Source organism: Malus domestica, chromosome 02, assembly GCF_042453785.1.
Source record: "Malus domestica chromosome 02, GDT2T_hap1".
Classification (NCBI taxonomy): Eukaryota; Viridiplantae; Streptophyta; class Magnoliopsida; order Rosales; family Rosaceae; genus Malus; species Malus domestica.
Genome location: NC_091662.1, coordinates 15842159 through 15864735, shown reverse-complemented (window position 1 = coordinate 15864735; position 22577 = coordinate 15842159).

Below are 22577 nucleotides of genomic sequence, written 5' to 3'. Positions count from 1 at the left end.
ATTGGATGGAATATAATTTTTTTTTTTTTAATTTTCAACTCAGCATTTTATATAGATTATAAAAAAAAAAAGAGTTCTTTTACACTTAAAATATGGATAACACAACACGTACCGATAAATTGGTACGTACCAAAATAAGGATAACACAACGTACCAAATAAAGAATTGCATAAGGTACCCAAAGTAATATTTTATAACGTACCAAAATATTAATATGTACCAAAATAAAATTTATATAATGTGCCAATCATTTGGTACGTTATATTTAATATATGTGCATGTTATATCTCATAAAATCCGGTCCTTGCTGGATCCTCTTTATGAGGATTCCAGAGATCCGTGAATCATGTCCGTTCATCGTACAGCGGTCAGAAATCATTTTAAATATTTTTATTTAAAATTAAACACAAATAGTACTTAACAAAAACTAACTGCACGATGTATGATGAACGAACACAATTCACGGATCTCCAGGATCCTCATCAAAATGATCCGAAAAGGATCCTGTTAGTATATCATAATTGTATGTTAAAATGATGTTTGAGTATTTTTAGAATTCAAATAAAAAAATTATTTGAGTTTAAAAAAAATTCTTTTCAAATGAATTGTGGTACGAGAAGATGTTTGTTGTGGTTCTAGGAGATTTGTGATATTAATTTGCGAATTAATGGGTTTAAAAAATAATAATAAAATTAACTTTTAACGTATTATTTTGACCTTATTAGTGATAGCACCCCACAAAATATTGAATGCACCCCACATTAAAATTTAATATTAATGACTTATTTACTCTACTATGCAATGATAATTTTGACCTTATTAGGTTTAAAAAATAATAATAAAATTAACTTTTAACGTATTATTTATCTCCTTCAACTATCAAAACCCTTCACACCCTCCATTGTTGAATAAAACTCTAAGTAATGAAACTACAAACATGTTGATTAAGAAAAATTATTTTTGACGAATGGAACACAAAATTGGTGTTTCGAAAGCTTTGAAATCATTATTATTGTTATTGAAAAACATTCAAATGAACCTAAACATTTTTTCAAATCATTCAATTTGAAATCATTCGGCAAACTACAGTTTAGATGGTTTGAAATCATTCGGCAAAATAAAAAATGACTGTTATAAGATTTGAGAAATGTGGGGTGTGTATAGAAAATGTAAGGTGTATATTAAGAATGTGGGGTGTGAGGGTATTATGGGGAAGGAAGTGAGGTGTATTAAGATCATTTTTAATTGAAAAAGTAAATGTGATGTGTATTAAGTGTGTGAGGTTTATTTAACAATTTGTGGGGTGCTAATATAATAAGTCATTAAATATAGTAAAAATCATCATTTTTAATAAAAAATTAGTATAAAAATGTTTGATCAAAATTTTAAAAGCTGTAGATGTTTGATTCAAAAAAATTGAAATTGAGGCATCTATATCAAAAGGGCTAAAAAATTTAATACAATTTCCATATTTTTTTTGGGGAGTAAAACGCTCAGTTATGAGATTATAATTTAAATCCTCAAGTTAAGAGTCTGTCGGTGAATATTTTTTAATTTAATAGGTTTATAAATTTTTAGTACTTATTGAGATAGAGATCTAAAATATTTATCTAAACAACCTATTTATAGAATTCTCTTTGTCAACAAAAAAGGGTGATAAAACTTTTATATATTAGCACCCCACAAAATTTTGAATGCAACCCACATTAAAATTTAATATTAAATTATTTATTTACCCTTCTATGCAATGACAATTTTGACCTTATTAGGTTTAAAAAAAAATTCTAAATATACCCCAAATCACTTTTAACGTATTATTTATCTTCTTCAACTACCAAAATCCCTATGACCCTCCATTGTTGAACAAAACCCTAACCAATGAAACTACAAACATGTTGATTGAAAATAAATTATTTTTGATGAATGAAACACGAAATCGATGTCAGAAGCTTCACATGAGGTAAGACTTCATATTCTTTATTGTTTTAGTGATTTTGACGACAACGATAATTATTTAATCTTGCTTTTGCTGTTATTCAAGCTTCTATATTCGTATTCATCTTTTAGGGATCACAGAGATTACATGAAGAATTAAACACCTACAATTACCACCAAATATTAAAAACAGACGACATGGGTTTTAATGGTGGAATTAAAAACAACCCACATATGCTTTAAATTCCAGGCGGTATCTTTTGTCAAAATTTCAGTCGACATTTTTTGTCCAAATTAAAAGCTTTATAAGATTTGAGAAATGTGGGGTGTATAGAAAATATGGGGTGCATGTAAACAATGAATGTGAGGTGTGAGGGTATTATGGGGAAGTATGTGGGGTGTATTAAGATAATTTTTCATTGAAAAAACAAATGTGGAGTGTATTAAATATATGAGGTTTATTCAATAATTTGTGGAGTGTTAATATAATAAGCCTTTAATATTCTATCATAGAAAAAATAATGGGCAATACTCTAATTTCACAAAACCAAATTTTGCTATTTTTTAGTGAAGTCTCACCTATAAGTGATTTTAGCATATATTTAATATTAAAAATAAAAAACAAAAACCTCTCTTTCCACTCACACGTTCTCTCACTTCCTATCTCCTTACCATTTTACAAACAAACAAATATTAACGCACACAAAGTGTGCAAACATATGCTAGTTTGATAATAGGTGCATGTTAAACGGCGACTGAACCAAACAAAATAAAAATAACCACGATATTAGTTTGATAATAGATCCATTTTAGAGAGTGATGTCCTCCAGATTGTGATGGCTTTATGCGAGTCTTCAATTAATAGATCAATCATTGGTCGTATTATTGAAGATGCTAAAGCTCTGTTGTCTACGATCACTAGAGATTTTCAGCCCATGTTCAACGACAGGCTAATGAGATGATCCACCGCCTTGCAAAACTTGCCCTTAACTGTGAGGTTCTCCGGCCTTGATTTGAGGAATCGCCGGATCTTTTGGTTGACCTTTATGTATTGGAATGTAATGGTTGATAGTTGTTGTGAAGGGAGTTCTCTCTCCTCTCCCTGTTTGTACTTGCCGTATTCAACCCTTTTGATTAATGAAATTTTCTATCGTTGCTTTTCAAAAAAAAAAAAAATACAAAGAGTTGATACGAATTTGACATGCTACAACCTACAAGTGGCATCATACAATATATAGTTATATCCATTGTTTTTTCTTTTCTCTAAAAACATAGACCTTCCCACAAATTACAAGTTTAGGGGTTTTTTTTTTTTTTTTGAGAGCATCAACCTCATGTCGGAAAATAAGGAATTTTGCCCATGTTTATACTAGTTACTTTTTATATTGTCGTTTCATGGTTCAGTACATCTCTCTTTCTTTCAAAGAGGCAGATGGGATTTGACTTCCTCTTGGGTAGGGCACTACGAAAGAAAGTTGATCGTGGATGATCAATAAGCCTGGAATTGAATCTTCCTGGGTTGATGTGTGAGTGGTTAATGGGGACATTGTAAATTCATTCGCAATATGTCTACGCTGATTCAAATCCAGAGCGGCCTACTAAGTTGTCGATCAATTGTTAAGTCAACCATAAGGATATCGGCACACATGAATGACTTTAATTCAATATTTTCCCAATAAACTCCACAATAATGGGTTGATCGGTCTGAGGTATGTTCCCTTGTCCACAAAATTCAAAAGAAAATAAATAAGAACCGGTGACTCAGAAATAATTAATTAAGATAAAAAAATTATTTCTTTTTTTGTTTATGAAAATATACATATTAATATTCAAGGACAGTTTGAAGTTCTTGCAAAGTGGAACCATGCAGAATATCTTCCAAAGAACAAGGCTTTTTTCGAATAAGGCAATTCATTTGGGACCCCCCAATCAATTAGTTTTACAGTGAAATTTTAATTTTTTTTATCATTCAAAGCAGGATGTTGTATGTCACAGGTGCTCTACATAATAAATAAGTGTTGTTTACGTGTTAGACTTACGTGTTGAGGTACCAATGTCACACTAGGAAGATAAGAGACCTTGTATGTGCTTATACAAAATTGAACTACTACCTATATTGCCAATTAGGCCATCTCCAACCGTGGGCTGGCCAGATGGCTCGTTTTAGCCATCTGGCCCTCCAAGATATTAATATTTTAATGAACAATACAAGGCCATATTTGCCTCCATCTCCAATCGAGGACCAAAGGGTCATAAGGCTCATTTTAGCCATTTCACAAAAAACCATCTCCAACCGAGGGCCAAAGGGTCATAGGGCCAAATATAATTTATTATTTAAATTTAAAAACTACAACAACTTAATTTCAAATCCAACAACTTAAATTTAAAAACTATAATGGTAACTGGCCCAAAAAACAAAAAAAATAGAACTTCAATTTAATGAAAGGTTTAGGTATTTATAGGAAAAAAATAGAATTTTTAAGAATTAAAAAAAATGGCTCAAAAAACAAAAAAAAATGTAAAAGTATATAAAAAATAACAAATAACGGCTAGCTAATGTCAGCTAGCCGTTATATTAAAAAAATTTCATATTTGTGTCGATTATAACCGACACTATTTCTGTCTAATAGTCGTTAGATTAAAAAATTTCCATGCTATTTGTGTCGGTTATAACCGACACTATTTCTTTTATTTATGTCGGTTATAACCGACAGCAAGCAAAAAATTCCAACCAACCCTTTGGCCATTTCAGATTTCATGGGGCCCATGAGCCTTCTGGCCTAGCCCTCGGTTGGAGACGATTTTCGGGCTATTTTCGGACCTTTGGCCCTTTGCACCCTTCGGGTGGAGATAGCCTTAGAGAATTGTATTGTTCCTCATATCATTAATCACTTTTATGTTATATCCTAAACTTTTGTAAAAACTCAATAATGAGATCTCATTGATTGTTGCTTGAATATGTATTTTAAGTTAGACCGTTACTGTGACAGCCCGTCATGAATTATTTTTATCGATGGGGTGAAATGTCGATTTTGCCCTTGAGCGTTGGATTGTGATTCTATGAAATAGGCCAATTATCTTAAGTCCAAACTGTTTGGACCCAATTAGGACTAAGTTTCCTTTCATTTTTGGTTGGTGACCCAAACAAACCCGTTGCCCCTTTCTCTCTCTCCCTCTCGGATTTCCTTCCATTTCCGTACAAACCTCAAAACCCTTCAACTAGTCGCCGATCGAGGTTTTGGTTGGTGTCTTTGGACTTCTTACAATCTTAGGAGTCGAGTGGTACCATTTTAGGACGCGAAGCTGTCAGAAAACCCGAAAATTAGAAACCCAGATTTGAAGTACTGTTCATGCACACATAAATGTGGAGTTTTTGAAAGATTATAAGATTATAGGAAGCTTTAGATCGTCTTCACGAAGCTCGGAAAAGAAAAATTATGTGATTTGGACGTCGGGAAGTTGAGTTTCGACGAGTTGCAGGTTTAGCCGGATTATCGAGGGATTTTCCAATGAGTTTTCGTTAGTTTTAGGACTTTTGAAAGGTAAGGTTTTGTTCTACTCGTTGTAAGCTTCATTTTGGTACAAATTTCATAGATTTTGGTTGTGTATGGACTGAGATATTAAGGTTTGAAAATTTCCCAATTTTCCAACGACGGCGACAGTCATCGGAGTTCGAAGGAAGAAGACAAAGAATATGACGGAATATTCTAATAGTGTTAGGTTAGTTTTAACGGAATATGCTACTTTTGACGAAATATTCCGTAACAGCGTTAACTGTTCCGTCAATGTGCCTGGCACGTGCCCACGCATGGGCGACGCACCTGGCCGTGCCTTCGCCGACACGTGACGGCTCGTGACAACTCCAAAAAAAATTCTAAAAATATGGCGATGTTCCTGAGGTTGAGTAGGTCATGGTGGTATATTCAAATACCCCATTTGAGCATTGTATGAGAAGTTATTACCTAGTTTTGGTTATGTGCTTTAAATAACATTTATTTAGTTATTTCGCATATAGGTGAGACCTATCCTGAAGACAAACGCCATTAATTGAGGCTCAGGGGCTATGACCCTTTGACATACCAATGAGTGGGCTTTTGGTTTTCCGTATATACCTATATACTTGAGATTTTTCCCAGAAAATATGTTTAAATGAATATATGTTTTGAAAATGCCATGTAAGTATCTATCTATTTTAATTATGCATTAGTAGTTGCATACATTCATGATTGGTGTTGCGAACGCACAGGGAAGTGCCAGGTAAGTTTATAAATTAAAGATGTGAGATTAATTCAGTTATGCGAGATGATGTGATGTGATGAGAGCTCATAAACTTGCACCCGGTGTTAGTGCTCCCGCCCATAGTTAGGGCACAGTCCTTCACGTGATACTCACCTCTCACACCGTATGTTTACCTTGGATCCAAGTTAGGTGCACAGGCTTGTCGTACATACCACTTTAGGTGGTTTTGACTCGTAGGTGACCCGCGATCATTCGCATAGCCTTCACATGATCGTAGCACTAGAGCATATTTACTTTACACCTAGTCTTGTCATATTGACCACTGTAGGTGGTTCCGACTCGTGTGCAGGATTTGATTTGATTTGATATGATTGAGATTGGTTATGAGCTATATACTCAGTAGTGTAGTTTGAGTTAGAGAGATTTGGCTGATGCGATATTTGACGTTTATATATTTTGCTTGGTTTACCTATAGCATTGCATTGAGATACTTTGGCATGGTATACTTCTATGGATTTTCATCTTGAGTATGATTTCGGACACAACTTATTATGATTATTATTTTCTGGGAAATTATACAGGTTTTACGGCGAGGAGTTAGAACTTTGAGAATGAAATGATTTTGGAAAAGCTTTGTTTTTGTCTACTCACACTTTCTGTTTTGTGCCCCTCCAGGTTTTAGGTAGAAGTGTTTTGGTGGATCACAAGGATTCTGATGGGGGTACTGACAGAACATCACCATGTAGGATCACCCTCGGGTGTTGTGTTATTAGTACTTGTCCTGCTTGACAGCACTTAGACTATTTATGCTCTGGTTGTGTATTTCACACTTAATCTTGCACTAGCACTCTATCTTAGCTAGTACTCTAGTTGATTTTCTTTTTATTCTCTCGTATTTCTCTATATCTATTGTTTCCGCACTGTGCACATGGTTACGTCACTCCCATGTGACGGCCAGCATGCCCTGATTTAAGTCGGGGTGTGTCAGTTACATTCTGGCAACGTAAGTCATGCATGATGATTATTTAGAAAATAGAAGCATATGAAATTTTTGGAAGGGATCCATTGTACCAGCTCTATAGATGGAATATCTAATTATCTATAGGGAGCAATTTTTTAGTAAAGAGAAAAGAAAATGAAGAATACTCAATCAGTGTAGATGTGGCAAAAAGTTTGCCATAACTATAGCTGCCCTTATGCCATGGCATTTCGCCGCCGTCTGCTGCACCTGTGGTACCCGGTTTTCTCGCATAAAACCAGATGTAGACCATCAACAATCAAGATCACCAAAACTTACATCACTAATTTGCTTATTATTAAACAAATACAATTTTCATAGTCTCTCTTTGGATTTGTAGTTTTCTCCACTCTTCAACTTCGTGTCTGTTGTCACTTAGTATTACAGTTTAGTGATATTCCTCTTCATTTTAAGTGAGAGATCTTATATTTGATTATCGCTAAAGACGAATTTGAACCATATTATTGCTAGCCTATTGTGATGTTTAACTCACTCTTTCATCTTGTACTGTAATATCGTTTGTAAAAAAATAAAAAAACCTTTAAGTCCACTACTACAAAAAAACACTTTGCGCGACGAAATAAGTTTGTTGCGCATAGAACAATTTCGTCGCTCAAAACCTTGCGCAACGAAATCTTGGTCGCGCATGGTTTGTCTCACAAAGCTCGTGACGATATGGTTTGTGCGACGAAGATTAACGTTGTGCAAAGCTTTGCGCAACGAAATATTTTAAATTTAAAATTTTTTAATTAAAATAAATTAATTTAATATTTTGTGCAACGAAATATTTTTTCGCGCAAGGTTTTTGACTTTTTGTTTTATTATTTCTCTTATATTAATTTAATTATATTAATTGTTTACGCAATGAAATATTTGGTAGCGCAAGGTTTTTCGAATTTTTACTTTTTTAATTTAATTTAATTGTATGATTTTGTTTTTTAATTACTTTAATTTAAATTGACATATTCAAAATAGAATTACATATTCAAAATAGTGATCAAATTATCCAATATATATAATATATTCAAAATGTACACATAAATTAACAAAGTACAATAATAAAATCCTAACACAAGTTTCTTGTGGGGGTAGTGGCGGGGGATATGTTTCGATAGCGTCCTAATCCTCAACTTTAGCTGTCAAAGTCTCCACGATTCCCTACGAAAAAAAATATGGTCAAATAACAAAAAATTGGCATAATCTCCCCTAAAATTGGTATACCTTAAATCCGACCCCAAACTCTACTCCTCATCCTATACTCAACCCCAAACTCCACACCAAACTCAAAACTAACTCCAAAAACACATATTAATGAAAAAAAATTAAAATTTGGGGAGAATATACCTTTTGGAAAGATTGATAGCATGGTCTAAAATGTCGATATTATTGGCGAAATATCGCCGATAATATCGTTTTTGTGAGAGGGCGATATTTTGACACTTATCCACCTAATTATCGTCAAAATATCGCGACATTATCGATATTATCGATAATATCGCTCCACCTTCATAACAGGCCTAAGGCCCGAGGGTTATAGGAAACGGCCTGAAATGCCTGCGCTCGTCAGGAATCAACAGGGAAGAACAGAGAAGAACGCCAGAGCTTCTACAGCTCCGGCTGACTGCAAACTACCACCCTAGACCCCGATCTAGGTAGCAAACGAAAGCACAAGGCGAGAGGGTTTGGGTTTGATTTATCAAACCTGAGGTTGATGGGTCTGACCTTTTGGTTTCGAGTTATGGCAGCGGAACGGAGGGTGGGGTCTGATTATTGGATTTGAGATAGCAAGGCTGGGCTCGGTGTGGTTTGATGTGAGGAAGATAGGAGTTATTCTCGAAGATTTGAGATGAGAGAAGCTGGAATGAGGATCGGCTATAAGAGAAGTGGAGACTAGGGTTGTGTTTTTTTTACACTGGAAGGAAAGGTTCTGGAGGCTGCGAGAGGAAAAGATGGTAGAGAGTGAGAGTGATAAAAGTGAGAGTTTTAATGGGGATAGGAAAAGATGGTATGGAGAAAGAAAGAAAAGTAAATAAAAATATAAAAGGGATGACAAAACCAAGATCAAGGCACACGAATTAAGAGTAGAAAATTAAATAAAATATTAAAATGATTGATAGAAAAACTTTACAAAAGAGAGAGAGGGAGAGAGAGATGGAGTGTTTGAGTCTGATGACTACACGGGGAAGAGAAACCAAGAGAGTGGGTCACGTGGGTTGGTCCCACGGACCAACGTTCAAAACAGAGAAAGAATATTAAAATAAAATCACTAAATATTTTCTACCCTCACAATGTTTGTCAGCTTGCTATGTAATCAATTTAAATCAGTTAAATCCATCATGCAATGCATTTCCTTCCAAGTTTTTCTTACAATTTCCGTGGTTTCCATATTATTTTTATCGATATCGATATTATCCTGATATTTCCATCGATATTTTCATGTTTTCAGACTACCAATATTTCCGATATCATCGATATTTAATACCTTGATTGAGAGTGAGTGAGAATGAGATGGAGGAGTGAGTGTGAGAGTATTAGATGAGATAGTGAGAGAGAGGTGAGAGAGTGAGCGAGAGAGCGAGAGTGAGAGATAGTGAAGAGAGAGAAGAGAGATTAAGTTAGAGGAGTGAGTGTGAGAGGGATGGTCGAATTTGGGGAGAGGGAAAGAAAGAGGAGAGGTAAGAGTAGAGAAAGACATTGAGAAAATGGTGGAAGAGTTATTTTGGTTTTAAAAGCAATATCACTTTGCGTGACGAAGGATACGAGTTTGTGTGATGAAATATTGGTCGTGCAAAGTCTTAAAAAATTAAAAAAAATAATAATTTCCCGCGTCTCATTTTTGGTGCCTACCCAAATTTTTAGAGTTTTCCGCGACGAAGTGTTGGTCATGCAAAGTTTTATGCGACGAAGTGTTGGTTGCGAAAAGTTTTGCGCGACGAAATATTGGTCGCGCAAAGTCTTAAAAAATTATCGTGCCCATTTTAGGCTCCAGTCCAAATTTAAGGATTATGTGCAATGAAATTTTGGTTCGTCACGCAAAATTTATAAAAATAATTTTTATAAATAATAAAAAAGAAAATAATTTTATTTTACAATTACAAATATAAATAAATTAAAATAAATAAGGTTTAGGCGACCAAATGTGTATTCGTCAAGCAAAGAAAAAAATAAAATTAGTTTAACAATATAAAATATGAAAATAAATAAAAAATAAGTAAATAATGGTTAGTGATGTTAGATGACTCAATCTTTATTTAATGTAATAAATATATGTTAGTGGGGTAGGTTAAGTGGGGTTAATCTTAATGAGTTCATTAACTCTAGTAATGATGCATGTATCAGCAATTATTAAGAGGGGGTTAGAGTTTTTATAAATCATGAGTATTTTGTATTCTAGGGGAAGATTATGATAAATTGAATTGAAAATTGAGTGCAATTTGAGAGGGTTATATCATTTTTGTTCTTGTTCTATCAACTCGGATATTCCAACGGAAATAATGAGGTATAGACACCTGAACGATCATTGGCCATTCTTGTGCAGAGAATCAACAACGTTTGTGTGATAAACTTCTTGGCATTCTTAGTGAATCAACAAGAGGTTTAGGATTTGTGAAATTCGGTATTGTCTTTGACAATCAACAAATCTGCAAGGAAAAGTTATGCATTTTGTGTGTTTTTGTTTTAACATTCGTTCTCCATTTGAGGATCGGTACCCAGATTATTAATCAACTGATTTTCTTTTTGATTGCTGCATCAGTTAGGCGACGAAATATTGATATTCGTCGTGCAAATTTAAAAAAAATAATAAAAACTTATGAAAAAAAATATATTTTAAAATTTATAATATAAAAAAAATAAATAAATTGGTTTGCACGACACATGTATACAGCTACACTTATATGAATAAACGAAACATCATGGTTTAACGGTTATTTTAACTCCGATTTTGATGATTTTTTACAGTTACACTCCTTGACCCTATATGAATATAATGAATGAATTTGATCTTCAATTTAAAATATTTACACTAATGGATACCACAAAATCTTATGTTATACTTAATGAAAGTATAAATAAACTCTAAGTGTTAGTGAATCTATTGTTTTGATAGGATACGCATTCTATGAAACTAGTTTCAACGATCCAACTGTCAAACTTGTTTGTATATACTTTGAGATTGCATAAGCAAAAATTTACAAACATTCAGAGATCAAGAAACGGGACAAAACTTTTCGATGGTTATAAACGAAAAATCTCGATTTAACGGTTATTTTAACTCCGATTTTGATGATTTTTTATAGCTACACTCCTTAACCCTATATGAATACAACGAATGAATTCGATCTTCAATTTAAAATATTTACACTAATGGATACCACAAAATCTTATGTTATACTTAATGAAAGTATACATAAACTCTAAGTGTTAGTGAATCTATTGTTTTGATGAGATATGCATTCTATGAAATTAGTTTCGACGATTCAACCGTCAAAATTGTTTGTATATACTTCGAGATCATATGCGCCAAAAATAACAAAAAACAATCATTCAGAGATGAAGGATTAGGATAAAACTTTTCGACAGTTATAAACGAAAAATCACGATTTAACGGTTATTTCAACTCCGATTTTGATGATTTTTTATAGCTACACTCCTTGACCCTATATTAATATAATGAACTAATTCGATTGTCAATTTAAAATACATTTTTCTAACAAAAATCCGAGCCGAACTACAATAATATATTTTTCTAATAAAAACCCGATCAGAACTAAAATAATAAATTTAAAGCTACTTAATAAATATATATACCGTTCAATTTCTTATGTGTTATACGTACAAAATAAAAAATGAAAATAAATTGGTTTAGGCGACGAAATATTTGAATTACGTCGCGCAAAGTTTTAAAAAATATTTTTTTTTTTTTTTTTTTTTTGTAAAGACTTTGCACGACGAAGTTTAAAGTTTCGTCGCGCAAAGTCACTTTGCACGACGATGTGTGTTTCGTCGCGCAAGGGTTTATTTTATTTTATTTATTTTTGTAAAGACTTTGTGCAACAAAGTTTATAATTTCGTTAAGCAAGACTTTGCGCGACGAAGTTTAAAGTTTTGTCACACAAAGTGACTTTGGGCAATGATGTGTGTTTTGCTGCGCAAGGGGTTTTTTTTTTTTACTGGTGGTTGGATGCACCTGCAACATGTACTATCAGTTATTAGGGGCCGAAACTCTTTCACTTTGAGTTGATATCTCCAGTTGCCAAAATATAATAGCTAATGATTGTTGATTGTTTGAGATCCAAATTCCAAATTTTCTTTTCCTAAAACTAGCTATGGCACTGTTAGTGGTATTTTCTTCATTTGTAAGTGTGAGTTTTAGGTTTGATTTTTGTCCAAAGCAAATTCGAACCAAATTATTATGGCTAGTCTATTATTAGATTTAGCTCACTCTCCAACATTTTTATATAGATAATATTGAATGTATTACGTATGAACTAGGGGTGGGCACGGTTTGGTTTGGTGGGGTTTTGAGTGAAACCAAAACCAAAACCACAAGTTTTTACGGTTTGGTTCGGTGCGGTTTTGAGGCTAAAACCGAAATGAAACCAAACCATTTGGTTCGGTTTGGTTTGGTTTCAAACGGTTTCGGTTTGGTTTCATTGTTTGAAAAAAAGATGGTGGGTTTTATAATTATGTGACTATTACGTGTCCAGCAGCAAAGTGAGGATGGTGTAATGGGACAACATTTATGGACCAGTAGAGTACAAACACCTCTGTGCTCAATGTGCTGCTAAAACTAAAAGTGAACAACCGTGGCCGAAGGCAGGGCCTTTCCATTTTGTTGTCATAAACCCACAGCCTTTTACTCTACACCAAATTTTGCCTCAATTGCAACCTGCTTTCCCTTGCATTACATTGCATGTACCAAAAAAAAACTATCATAGTTACCTAGTTGATCACAACAAAATTCACATCCTCAAGGACCACAACAAAATAATTCAACTTGAGGCAACCAAGTTAATAAATTCATGTTCACAAATCCAAAATACAAGTGCAGTTTGAAGAGCACTTTTTGGTTGTTTTCACTTTTTTCGTCACATAGTATGTTGTAAAATGCTTCCAAACCCAACTACGCTTTCTTGAATCAGAGTTACTTACTTGTGCATCATCTTCACCTTCAGATTCATTTCCATCATTTTTTGGGTCACCTTCAACATTTTCTTCATTTTCTGGGTCAATTTCTATTGCCTCATCCTCCGGCTTCTCAGGGGAATCACCTATCGAAGAGAGAGCAACCCAACTATGTTTGCTGGATTCTTCAAATCTTGACTGAAACATAAAATAAAAGTAAGCAACAACAACAATTAACAACAGTTAAAAGAAATATTTAACAACAATTAACAAAGTTTGCATATTCTTAGATGTAGCATATTCAATAAGTTGGAGACGATCAAGTACAACAACAACAACAACAACAACAACAAAGCATTTTCCCACTAAGTGGGGTCGTCTATATGAATCCTAGAACGCCATTGCGCTCGGTTTTGTGTCATGTCCTCCGTTAGATCCAAGTACTCAAGTCTTTTCCTAGGGTCTCTTCCAAAGTTTTCCTAGGTCTTCCTCTACCCCTTCGACCCTGAACCTCTGTCCCGTAGTCACATTTTCGAACCGGAGCGTCAGTGGGCCTTCTTTGCACATGTCCAAACCACCGGAACCGATTTTTTCTCATATTTCCTTCAATTTTGGCTACTCCTACTTTACCTCGGATATCCTCATTCCCAATCTTATCCTTTCTCGTGTGCCCATACATCCCACGAAGCATCCTCATCTCCGCTACACCCATTTTACGTACGTGTTGATGCTTCACCGCCCAACATTTTGTGCCATACAACATCGCGGCCTTATTGTCGTCCTATAAAATTTTCCCTTGAGCTTCAGTGGCCTACGACGGTCACACAACACACCGGATGCACTCTTACACTTCATCCATCCAGCTTGTATTCTATGGTTGAGATCTCCATCTAAGTCTCCGTTCTCTTGCAAGATAGATCCTAGGTAGCGAAAACGGTCACTTTTTGTGATCTTCGCTAGATTGCTCCGGTCATTAGTGTGGATAAGTATATAAATGGATAGAGATAGGAAAGCAAACACAAGATGTACGTGGTTCACCCAGATTGGCTACGTCCACGGAATAGAGGAGTTCTCATTAATTGTGAAGGGTTTACACAAGTACATAGGTTCAAGCTCTCCTTTAGTGAGTACAAGTGAATGATTTAGTACAAATGACATTAGGAAATATTGTGGGAGAATGATCTCGTAACCACGAAACTTCTAAGTACCGGAGTGTGGTATCGTCTTGACTTGCCTTATCTGTCTCATAGGTAGATGTGGCATCTTCTCTGGAAGTACTCTTCCTCCATCCAGGGGTGGTATCTGTAACTGGTGGAGATGCACAAGGTAATGTATCAATTTCACTTGAAGCTTACTTGTAGTTTCAGGCTTGATCAAGCGCGATACAAACCATGTAGTAGGAGTCCCCCAAGTCGCCGAGCTAGGGGATCTGCTGAAAGAGGTGACAGACAAGGTAAGCAATCAGAGCTCCGGCTGATTGTTCACATTCTCCCTATCTTGCAGGCAGCATGAAGGATAAAGAGAAGAAAAATGAGAAGAGATGATATGGGATACTTTTGCTTTTGAAGAAGTAACTTTCCACAGGCTTATTCTTGAACTGGGCTGGAGGGTTTTCTGGTTTCCTCCAGAGTATAAGGCCGACTGAAGAATTTGAGGGTCAAAACAAGTCCATCAAATCTAGAGTACGTTCGACCCTGCTGATATGGGATACTTTTGCTTTTGACAGAGTAGTGGATGTATCGGCACGTGTGCTGGTACGCTTGTCTCCACATGCTTCCTTGTATCCTTCTCACTTGCCCTATCTGTTCCTCAAGCAGATGCGATATCTTCCCTGGAAGCATAAGATGTTGAAGATGAGTACTCGAGAGCAATGCCAGGTAAGTAATCAGGTAAGGGGTTCCAGGCAGTCAGTTCCTGGCTGGAAGCTTGATTCCAAGTGCTGACTGATTGCTCTCTTTCTCCTTGTCTTGCAGGTAAGAACAAGGCCAAAGGAAAAGACAGGGAAAAAGCATGATATGGGATACTCTTGCTTTTAACCCTGATGATATGAGATATTATTGCTCTAGTATAGCTTGTTTACAGAGGTGTTATCGGGGGGAAAGAAAGATGAATATTTCGAAAGGCTTCGTTGGGAGTGCCCTCTCAGATAAGAGGAAGGGTTGAGCATTTTTGCAAGTCTGCCTGTCCGTTGGGGATGAAGGTCGACATATATAGGAGTCTCCCTAACATCAAGTAATAATGCTATTCATTTACCCTGCTTGGTCATAGCACGGTAGTGGGAGCTGTCAGCTTCACATGTTTTAACTCTGTCAGAGCACTTTGAAAAAGTGGTCTGTGGTATCTGGAAAGCTGATGTTGCGTGTGAAGATTACAGACAAGCTTTATCCAAGGAGATCCAGCTCTTGAAGTTGGGAAAGTGGTGCCTCTTCGGTTTTTGAACAAGCAATCCTGTCGGGGATCTGGCTCTCGAGATTCGGAGAACGATGCCTCTTCGACTTTTGAGAAAGCAATCTTGCTGGGGGTCTGGCTCTCGAGATTCGGAGAGCGGTGTCTCTTCGATTTTTGAGAAAGTAATCATGTTGGGAGTTTGGCTCTCGAGATTCGGAGGGCGGTGCCTCTTCGATTTTGGACCAAGCAATCTTGTTGGGAGTGTTTTCTCGAATGTGAGTAAAGGTTGGGCATGTTTGCTAGTCTACCTTGCCACAAAGCACAGAGGTTGACACACAGGGACTTTCCAATTATCCAACAGGGGTACTGTTCCTTTACCCTCTCTTCGATTTTTGAGAAAGTAATCATGTTGGGAGTCTGGCTCTCGAGATTCAGAGGGCGGTGCCTCTTCGATTTTGGACCAAGCAATCTTGTTGGGAGTGTTTTCTCGAATGTGAGTAAAGGTTGGGCATGTTTGCTAGTCTACCTTGCCACAAAGCACAGAGGTTGACACACAGGGACTTTCCAATTATCCAGCAGAGGTACTGTTCCTTTACCCTCTCTTCGATTTTTGAGAAAGTAATCATGTTGGGAGTCTGGCTCTCGAGATTCGGAGGGCGGTGCCTCTTCGATTTTGGACCAAGCAATCTTGTTGGGAGTGTTTTCTCGAATGTGAGTAAAGGTTGGGCATGTTTGCTAGTCTACCTTGCCACGAAGCACAGAGGTTGACACACCGGGACTTTCCAATTATCCAGCAGTGGTACTGTTCCTTTACCCTTGTGGGTAATAATATGGTAGCTAGACCTTCAAAATTTATGTGTCTAAACTTTGTTAGTGTTGTTTCTTTGCTATTCTTTTACCCTTCTTGGTCAGAACGATGTAGTGGGAGCTGCAAGCTTCACGTGTCTCAACTTTGTCAGAGAACTTTGGCAAAGTTATCTGTGGTACCCATGAGCTACTGTTGCGTGTGGGAAGTGGGTGATTGAACAGTACAATCATGTGCTTTCTACTTCGCCAGAAATCTTCGACAGAATGCCCATAATTTCCGCAAAGCTGAGTGTGCGTGTGACAGGTGCTGACAAGGCTGGAAAAGTAGGTGCCTCTTCGATTTCTGAGATCGGCCTTCGTGGTCTCTGAGCAGCCCAGCTTTTGAGAAAGCAAGCCTCTTCGATTTCTGAGATCGACCTTCGTGGTCTTTGAGCAGCTCAGCTTTTGAGAAAGCAAACGCCTCTTCGATTTCTGAGATCGACCCTCGTGGTCTCTGAGCAGCTCAGCTTTTGAGAAAGCAAACGCCTCTTCGATTTCTGAGCAGGCGCATCTTTGATTTCTGAAGCTTCGTCGAGTGCAGATTTTTATAGGGGCTGACATTAAGTTCCAAAGCACACTTGAATATCCACCAGTAGAAGCTCCATTCTGGCACTTCTAAGATCTTGATTTGTCCGACCTCTTCTCTCTTCAACACCTTTGAAAATGTCTGGCCCCTTCGACCGTCGTTTTGACTTGAACCTTGTTGAAGAGGCAGCCCCGCCTTCTCCAGACAACATATGGCGCCCATCATTCGTCTCCCCTACTGGTCCTCTTACCGTTGGGGATTCCGTGATGAAGAATGATATGACCGCTGCGGTATTGGCCATGAACCTTCTCACTCCCAAAGATAACAGACTACTTTCCAAACTGTCTGATGAGTTGGCTGTTAAGGATTCTCTGGCTCTCAGTGTTCAGTGTGCAAGTTCTGTGTCTAATATGGCCCAACGCCTATTTGCTCGAACCCGTCAAGTTGAATCATTGGCGGCTGAAGTGATGAGTCTCAAACAGGAGATTAGAGGGCTCAAGCATGAGAATAAACAGTTGCACCGGCTCGCACATGACTATGCTACAAACATGAAGAGGAAGCTTGACCAAATGAAGGAATCTGATGGTCAGGTTTTACTTGATCATCAGAGATTTGTGGGTTTGTTCCAAAGACATTTATTGCCTTCGTCTTCTGGGGCTGTACCGCGTAATGAAGCTCCAAATGATCAACCTCTGATGCCTCCTCCTTCTAGGGTTCTGTCCAGTACTGAGGCTCCGAATGATCCCCCTCCGGTGCCTTCTCTTTCTGGGGCTCTACCGACTGCTGAGACTTCTCCTAAGCAACCTTTGTGAAGGCTCCCTCTTGTTTGTTTATTTTGACTCAAGTATATGTACATATTTGTAACTTATCGGGGATATCAATAAATAAGCTTTCCTTCATTTCAACGTATTGTGTTAAATACACCAAAGCCTTCTTCGCTAAGTTCTTTGAATTTTCTTTTGTTGAAGCTTTGTGAGTGGAGCATGTAGGTTGAGGTAGTGTTCCCTTAATTTCCCGAGTGAGGAAAACTTCTCGGTTGGAGACTTGGAAAATCCAAGTCACTGAGTGGGATCGGCTATATGAATCTTAGAACGCCATTGTGTTCTGTCCTGTGTCATGTCCTCCGTTAGATCCAAGTACTCTAAGTCTTTTCTTAGGGTCTCTTCCAAAGTTTTCCTAGGTCTTCCTCTACCCCTTCGGCCCTGAACCTCTGTCCCATAGTCGCATCTTCTAATCGAAGCGTCAGTAGGCCTTCTTTGCACATGTCCAAACCACCGTAACCGATTTTCTCTCATCTTTCCTTCAATTTCGGCTACTCCTACTTTACCCCGGATATCCTCATTCCTAATCTTATCCTTTCTCGTGTGCCCACACATCCAACGAAGCATCCTCATCTCCGCTACACCCATTTTGTGTACGTGTTGATGATTCACCGCCCAACATTCTGTGCCATACAGCATCGCCGGCCTTATTGCCGTCCTATAAAATTTTCCCTTGAGCTTCAGTGGCATACGACGGTCACACAACACGCCGGATGCACTCTTCCACTTCATCCATCCAGCTTGTATTCTATGGTTGAGATCTCCATCTAATTCTCCGTTCTTTTGCAAGATAGATCCTAGGTAACGAAAACGGTCGCTCTTTGGTGTTTCTTGATCTCCGATCCTCACCCCTAACTCGTTTTGGCCTCCATTTGCACTGAACTTGCACTCCATATATTCTGTCTTTGATTGGCTTAGGCGAAGACCTTTAGATTCCAACACTTCTCTCCAAAGGTTAAGCTTTGCATTTACCCCTTCCTGAGTTTCATCTATCAACACTATATCGTCTGCGAAAAGCATACACCAAGGAATATCATCTTGAATATGTCCTGTTAACTCATCCATTACCAACGCAAAAAGGTAAGGACTTAAGGATGAACCTTGATGTAATCTTACAGTTATGGGAAAGCTTTCGGTTTGTCCTTCATGAGTTCTTACGGCAGTCTTTGCTCCTTCATACATATCCTATATAGCTTGGATATATGCTACTCGTACTCCTTTCTTCTCTAAAATCCTCCAAAGAATGTCTCTTGGGACCCTATCATACGCTTTTTCCAAATCTATAAAGACCATGTGTAAATCCTTTTTCCCATCTCTATATCTTTCCATCAATCTTCGTAAGAGATAGATTGCCTCCATGGTTGAGCGCCCTGGCATGAACCCGAATTGGTTGTCCGAAACCCGTGTCTCTTGCCTCAATCTATGCTCAATGACTCTCTCCCAGAGCTTCATTGTATGACTCATTAGCTTAATACCCCTATAGTTCATGCAATTTTGTACATCGCCCTTATTCTTGTAGATAGGCACCAAAGTGCTCGTTCGCCACTCATTTGGCATCTTCTTCGTTTTCAAAATCCTATTGAAAAGGTCAGTGAGCCATGTTATACCTGTCTCTCCCAAAACTTTCCACACTTCGATTGGTATATCGTCTGGGCCTACTGCTTTTCTATGCTTCATCTTCTTCAAAGCTACAACCACTTCTTCCTTCCGGATTCTACGATAAAAAGAGTAGTTTCTACACTCTTCTGAGTTACTCAACTCCCCTAAAGAAGCACTCCTTTCATGTCCTTCATTGAAAAGATTATGAAAATAGCATTTCCATCTGTCTTTAACCGCGTTCTCTGTAGCAAGAACCTTTCCATCCTCATCCTTGATGCACCTCACTTGGTTTAGGTCCCTTGTCTTCTTTTCCCTTGCTCTAGCTAGTTTATAGATATCCAACTCTCCTTCTTTGGTATCTAGTCGTTTATACATATCGTCATAAGCCGCTAACTTAGCTTCTCTCACAGCTTTCTTCGCCTCTTGCTTCGCTTTTCTATACCTTTCACCATATAAGTATTTTATTAATCTGTAAGTCAATAAAATAACCCCAAACGGACATATAAGTATTTTCCTTTGTTAAAAGGAATTGGAGAACCGAGAACAACTCATCATATATTTGAATACTTGATAAAATGACTTCAAACTCCTATAGGTATAATAATCACGAGAGATAAAATGACTTCAAACTCATATTTTATCTTTGTTTGATTAGGTCATATCAAAAGCATAGCATTATAACTTTTTTGAACCACGAATTCTTCAAACTAAAGCTCAACCAAAAAGAATTAACTATCATAAACCCTATATGGAAAAGGGTTCGCTAATGCAGTAAGCACTGCTAGCCATCCACTAGCATTACTTTTTTGGATTTGAATGTATGAAGACTATGGGGCCAACCTCTTTGATCTTTATCAATGTACCCAACAAAGCCAGAGAGCCAAGCCACGGCGTCTCTCTCACCTCCGGTAGTCACCACCCCCACCGTTCCCAACCCTGCCACAAAACCTCTCTCCCCCTTCTCTCAAAACTAAATTAATGTATGCACGCACGCAGCACAATTGCACATTAAATTTTTTGTGTAAAAATTTACTGAAATTAATAAATTATACTGGGCAGATTCGGCAGAAACGGGAACCTATCTACCCATTATTCCCATGTCACCAATATGCAAATGTATGCTTTCAATTGACATTCTAATGTTCATGAACGAAGAAAAATCAAATACTAACCAACGAAAAACCAAATCCCCTTTTGATTCAAAACCCAACCCTAAACCTAACCCTAAAATTAATCTCAAATCTATAAGTAAATTTAACTAAAAAAAGTTATAAATCATAGTTCTTACCATATTAGCACCTTTGAAATTTAGAAGCTAGGAGCTGGAAAGCCTGGAATGAAGAGGAAAGGAGGCCAGAGGGGAGACCGAGAGAGAGAGAGCGTCTGGAGTGCAGCAGAGTCGCAGAGTGGAGACCGAGAGAGATGAATAAAGATGAAGTTGAGAAAAAAAGAGCAGTCTACGCACGGACTTGAAGAAAGAAAATAAAGGGTTATGTTATGATGTGGTTGAGTCTATACTAAATGTATGGACTCAATGAAAATAACCAATAGAATTTAAGATTTAAAACAGGTATGCGGTTTCGGTTTCGGTTCGGTTTCGGGGCCGAAACCGAAACCAAACCGTTTTTACCCTATTCGGTTCGGTTTCAAACCGAAACCGTTTTGAAACCGCAAAACCAAACCGTTCGGTGCGGTTCGATTTGGTTCGTGTTTTGGTTGCGGTTTTCGGTTTCAAGTGCCCACCCCTAGTATGAACTTTGATACGAAAGAATGTATACATACAATGTATAATTATTGTTTCATAGTGGACCCGAGAATTGAGTTTTGTGCTAGTTTTATAGAATAAAGAGTCTTTTACACTGAGTTATAATTTTGAGTTCTATGATAGTGATTTAAATTGTTTAGTTTTTTTTTTTTTTGACAAGAAACAGTAGCATAGTCTTTCATTAATCAACACCAAACAATTATAGAGTGTCATTGGGTACATAATTCCAGTGATCAGTAAATTGATCTGGAATGAATTTGCACAAAATAGACAAATAACAGTAAACCCCTAGTAGATACCCACAAACACAACCACACAAGCGCCAAACGTACAAGAACTACCAGTACAGATCTGTCACAATAAACGATAGCTGCAACAGAGAGATACCAGCAGACACAACGGTCATCGTTGAATAGCGAGGACACAAAAACTCATCGTGAAAGTGCGAGACCACGTCAAAGTCATCGTTAGCAGACGAGACTCACAATACACAACGCACAAAGGCGAAGACCAAATTAGCCAAAACACCATAGCCATTGCGGTGCATAAAGGCGAGAGGAACTATACTACACCGAGAAGGGATCTGATGTACAACTCATAACAAGGGGAATGAGGCACTCATGCCAAGGCCACTTATAAATTTCAAACAGTGGGAGGCCAGCGTCCACGCACAAGTCGAGCTGAGCCGCAATAAGACATACATGCCAAGCTCCCAAGCCAAGCCGATCCTCTAGAGCTAAGAGCATCGAAGCCGTCGAGAAGGGTGACACCACCATGGTACCGAGTTGACGAGAGGGGATCCTACCCACCTGTAGCACAAATCTAAACCCCACACTAGGAAATCAAGTGCCAAATCAAAGAAAATTTTGAAAGGGCATGGCCCAGGTCAAGGTATAGGGCATAGATCCATGGATATATACACCCAAAATGGTGGGAGAGAAGCAAGGGATAGGAGAGAAGGAAGGGAAAGGTCGGGAATGAGGGGTTGGAATGAGGAGATTGGAAGAAACGAGAATGGCAAGGGGTGGAGGATGGTTAAGATGGGGAAGAAGGGGGAAGAGGAAGGGAGGAAGAGCTAGGAAAGGGAGGGGAGACGATGCCGCCAGCCCCCAACCATAGCCAGAAGCTAGCAGCGAAGGGGTTGACGGCTAGGGTTTGGTTGAAAGAGGGATAGCTTTTTGGAGAGAGCAAAACTTAAATTGTTTAGTTCAATATACAATAATTGACCAACAAGAGAATGACTAAAAAAAGGTATAGCTCACAATTAATATATATAGCTCACATCTCATACTATTGGAACAATATGTTGTAAGG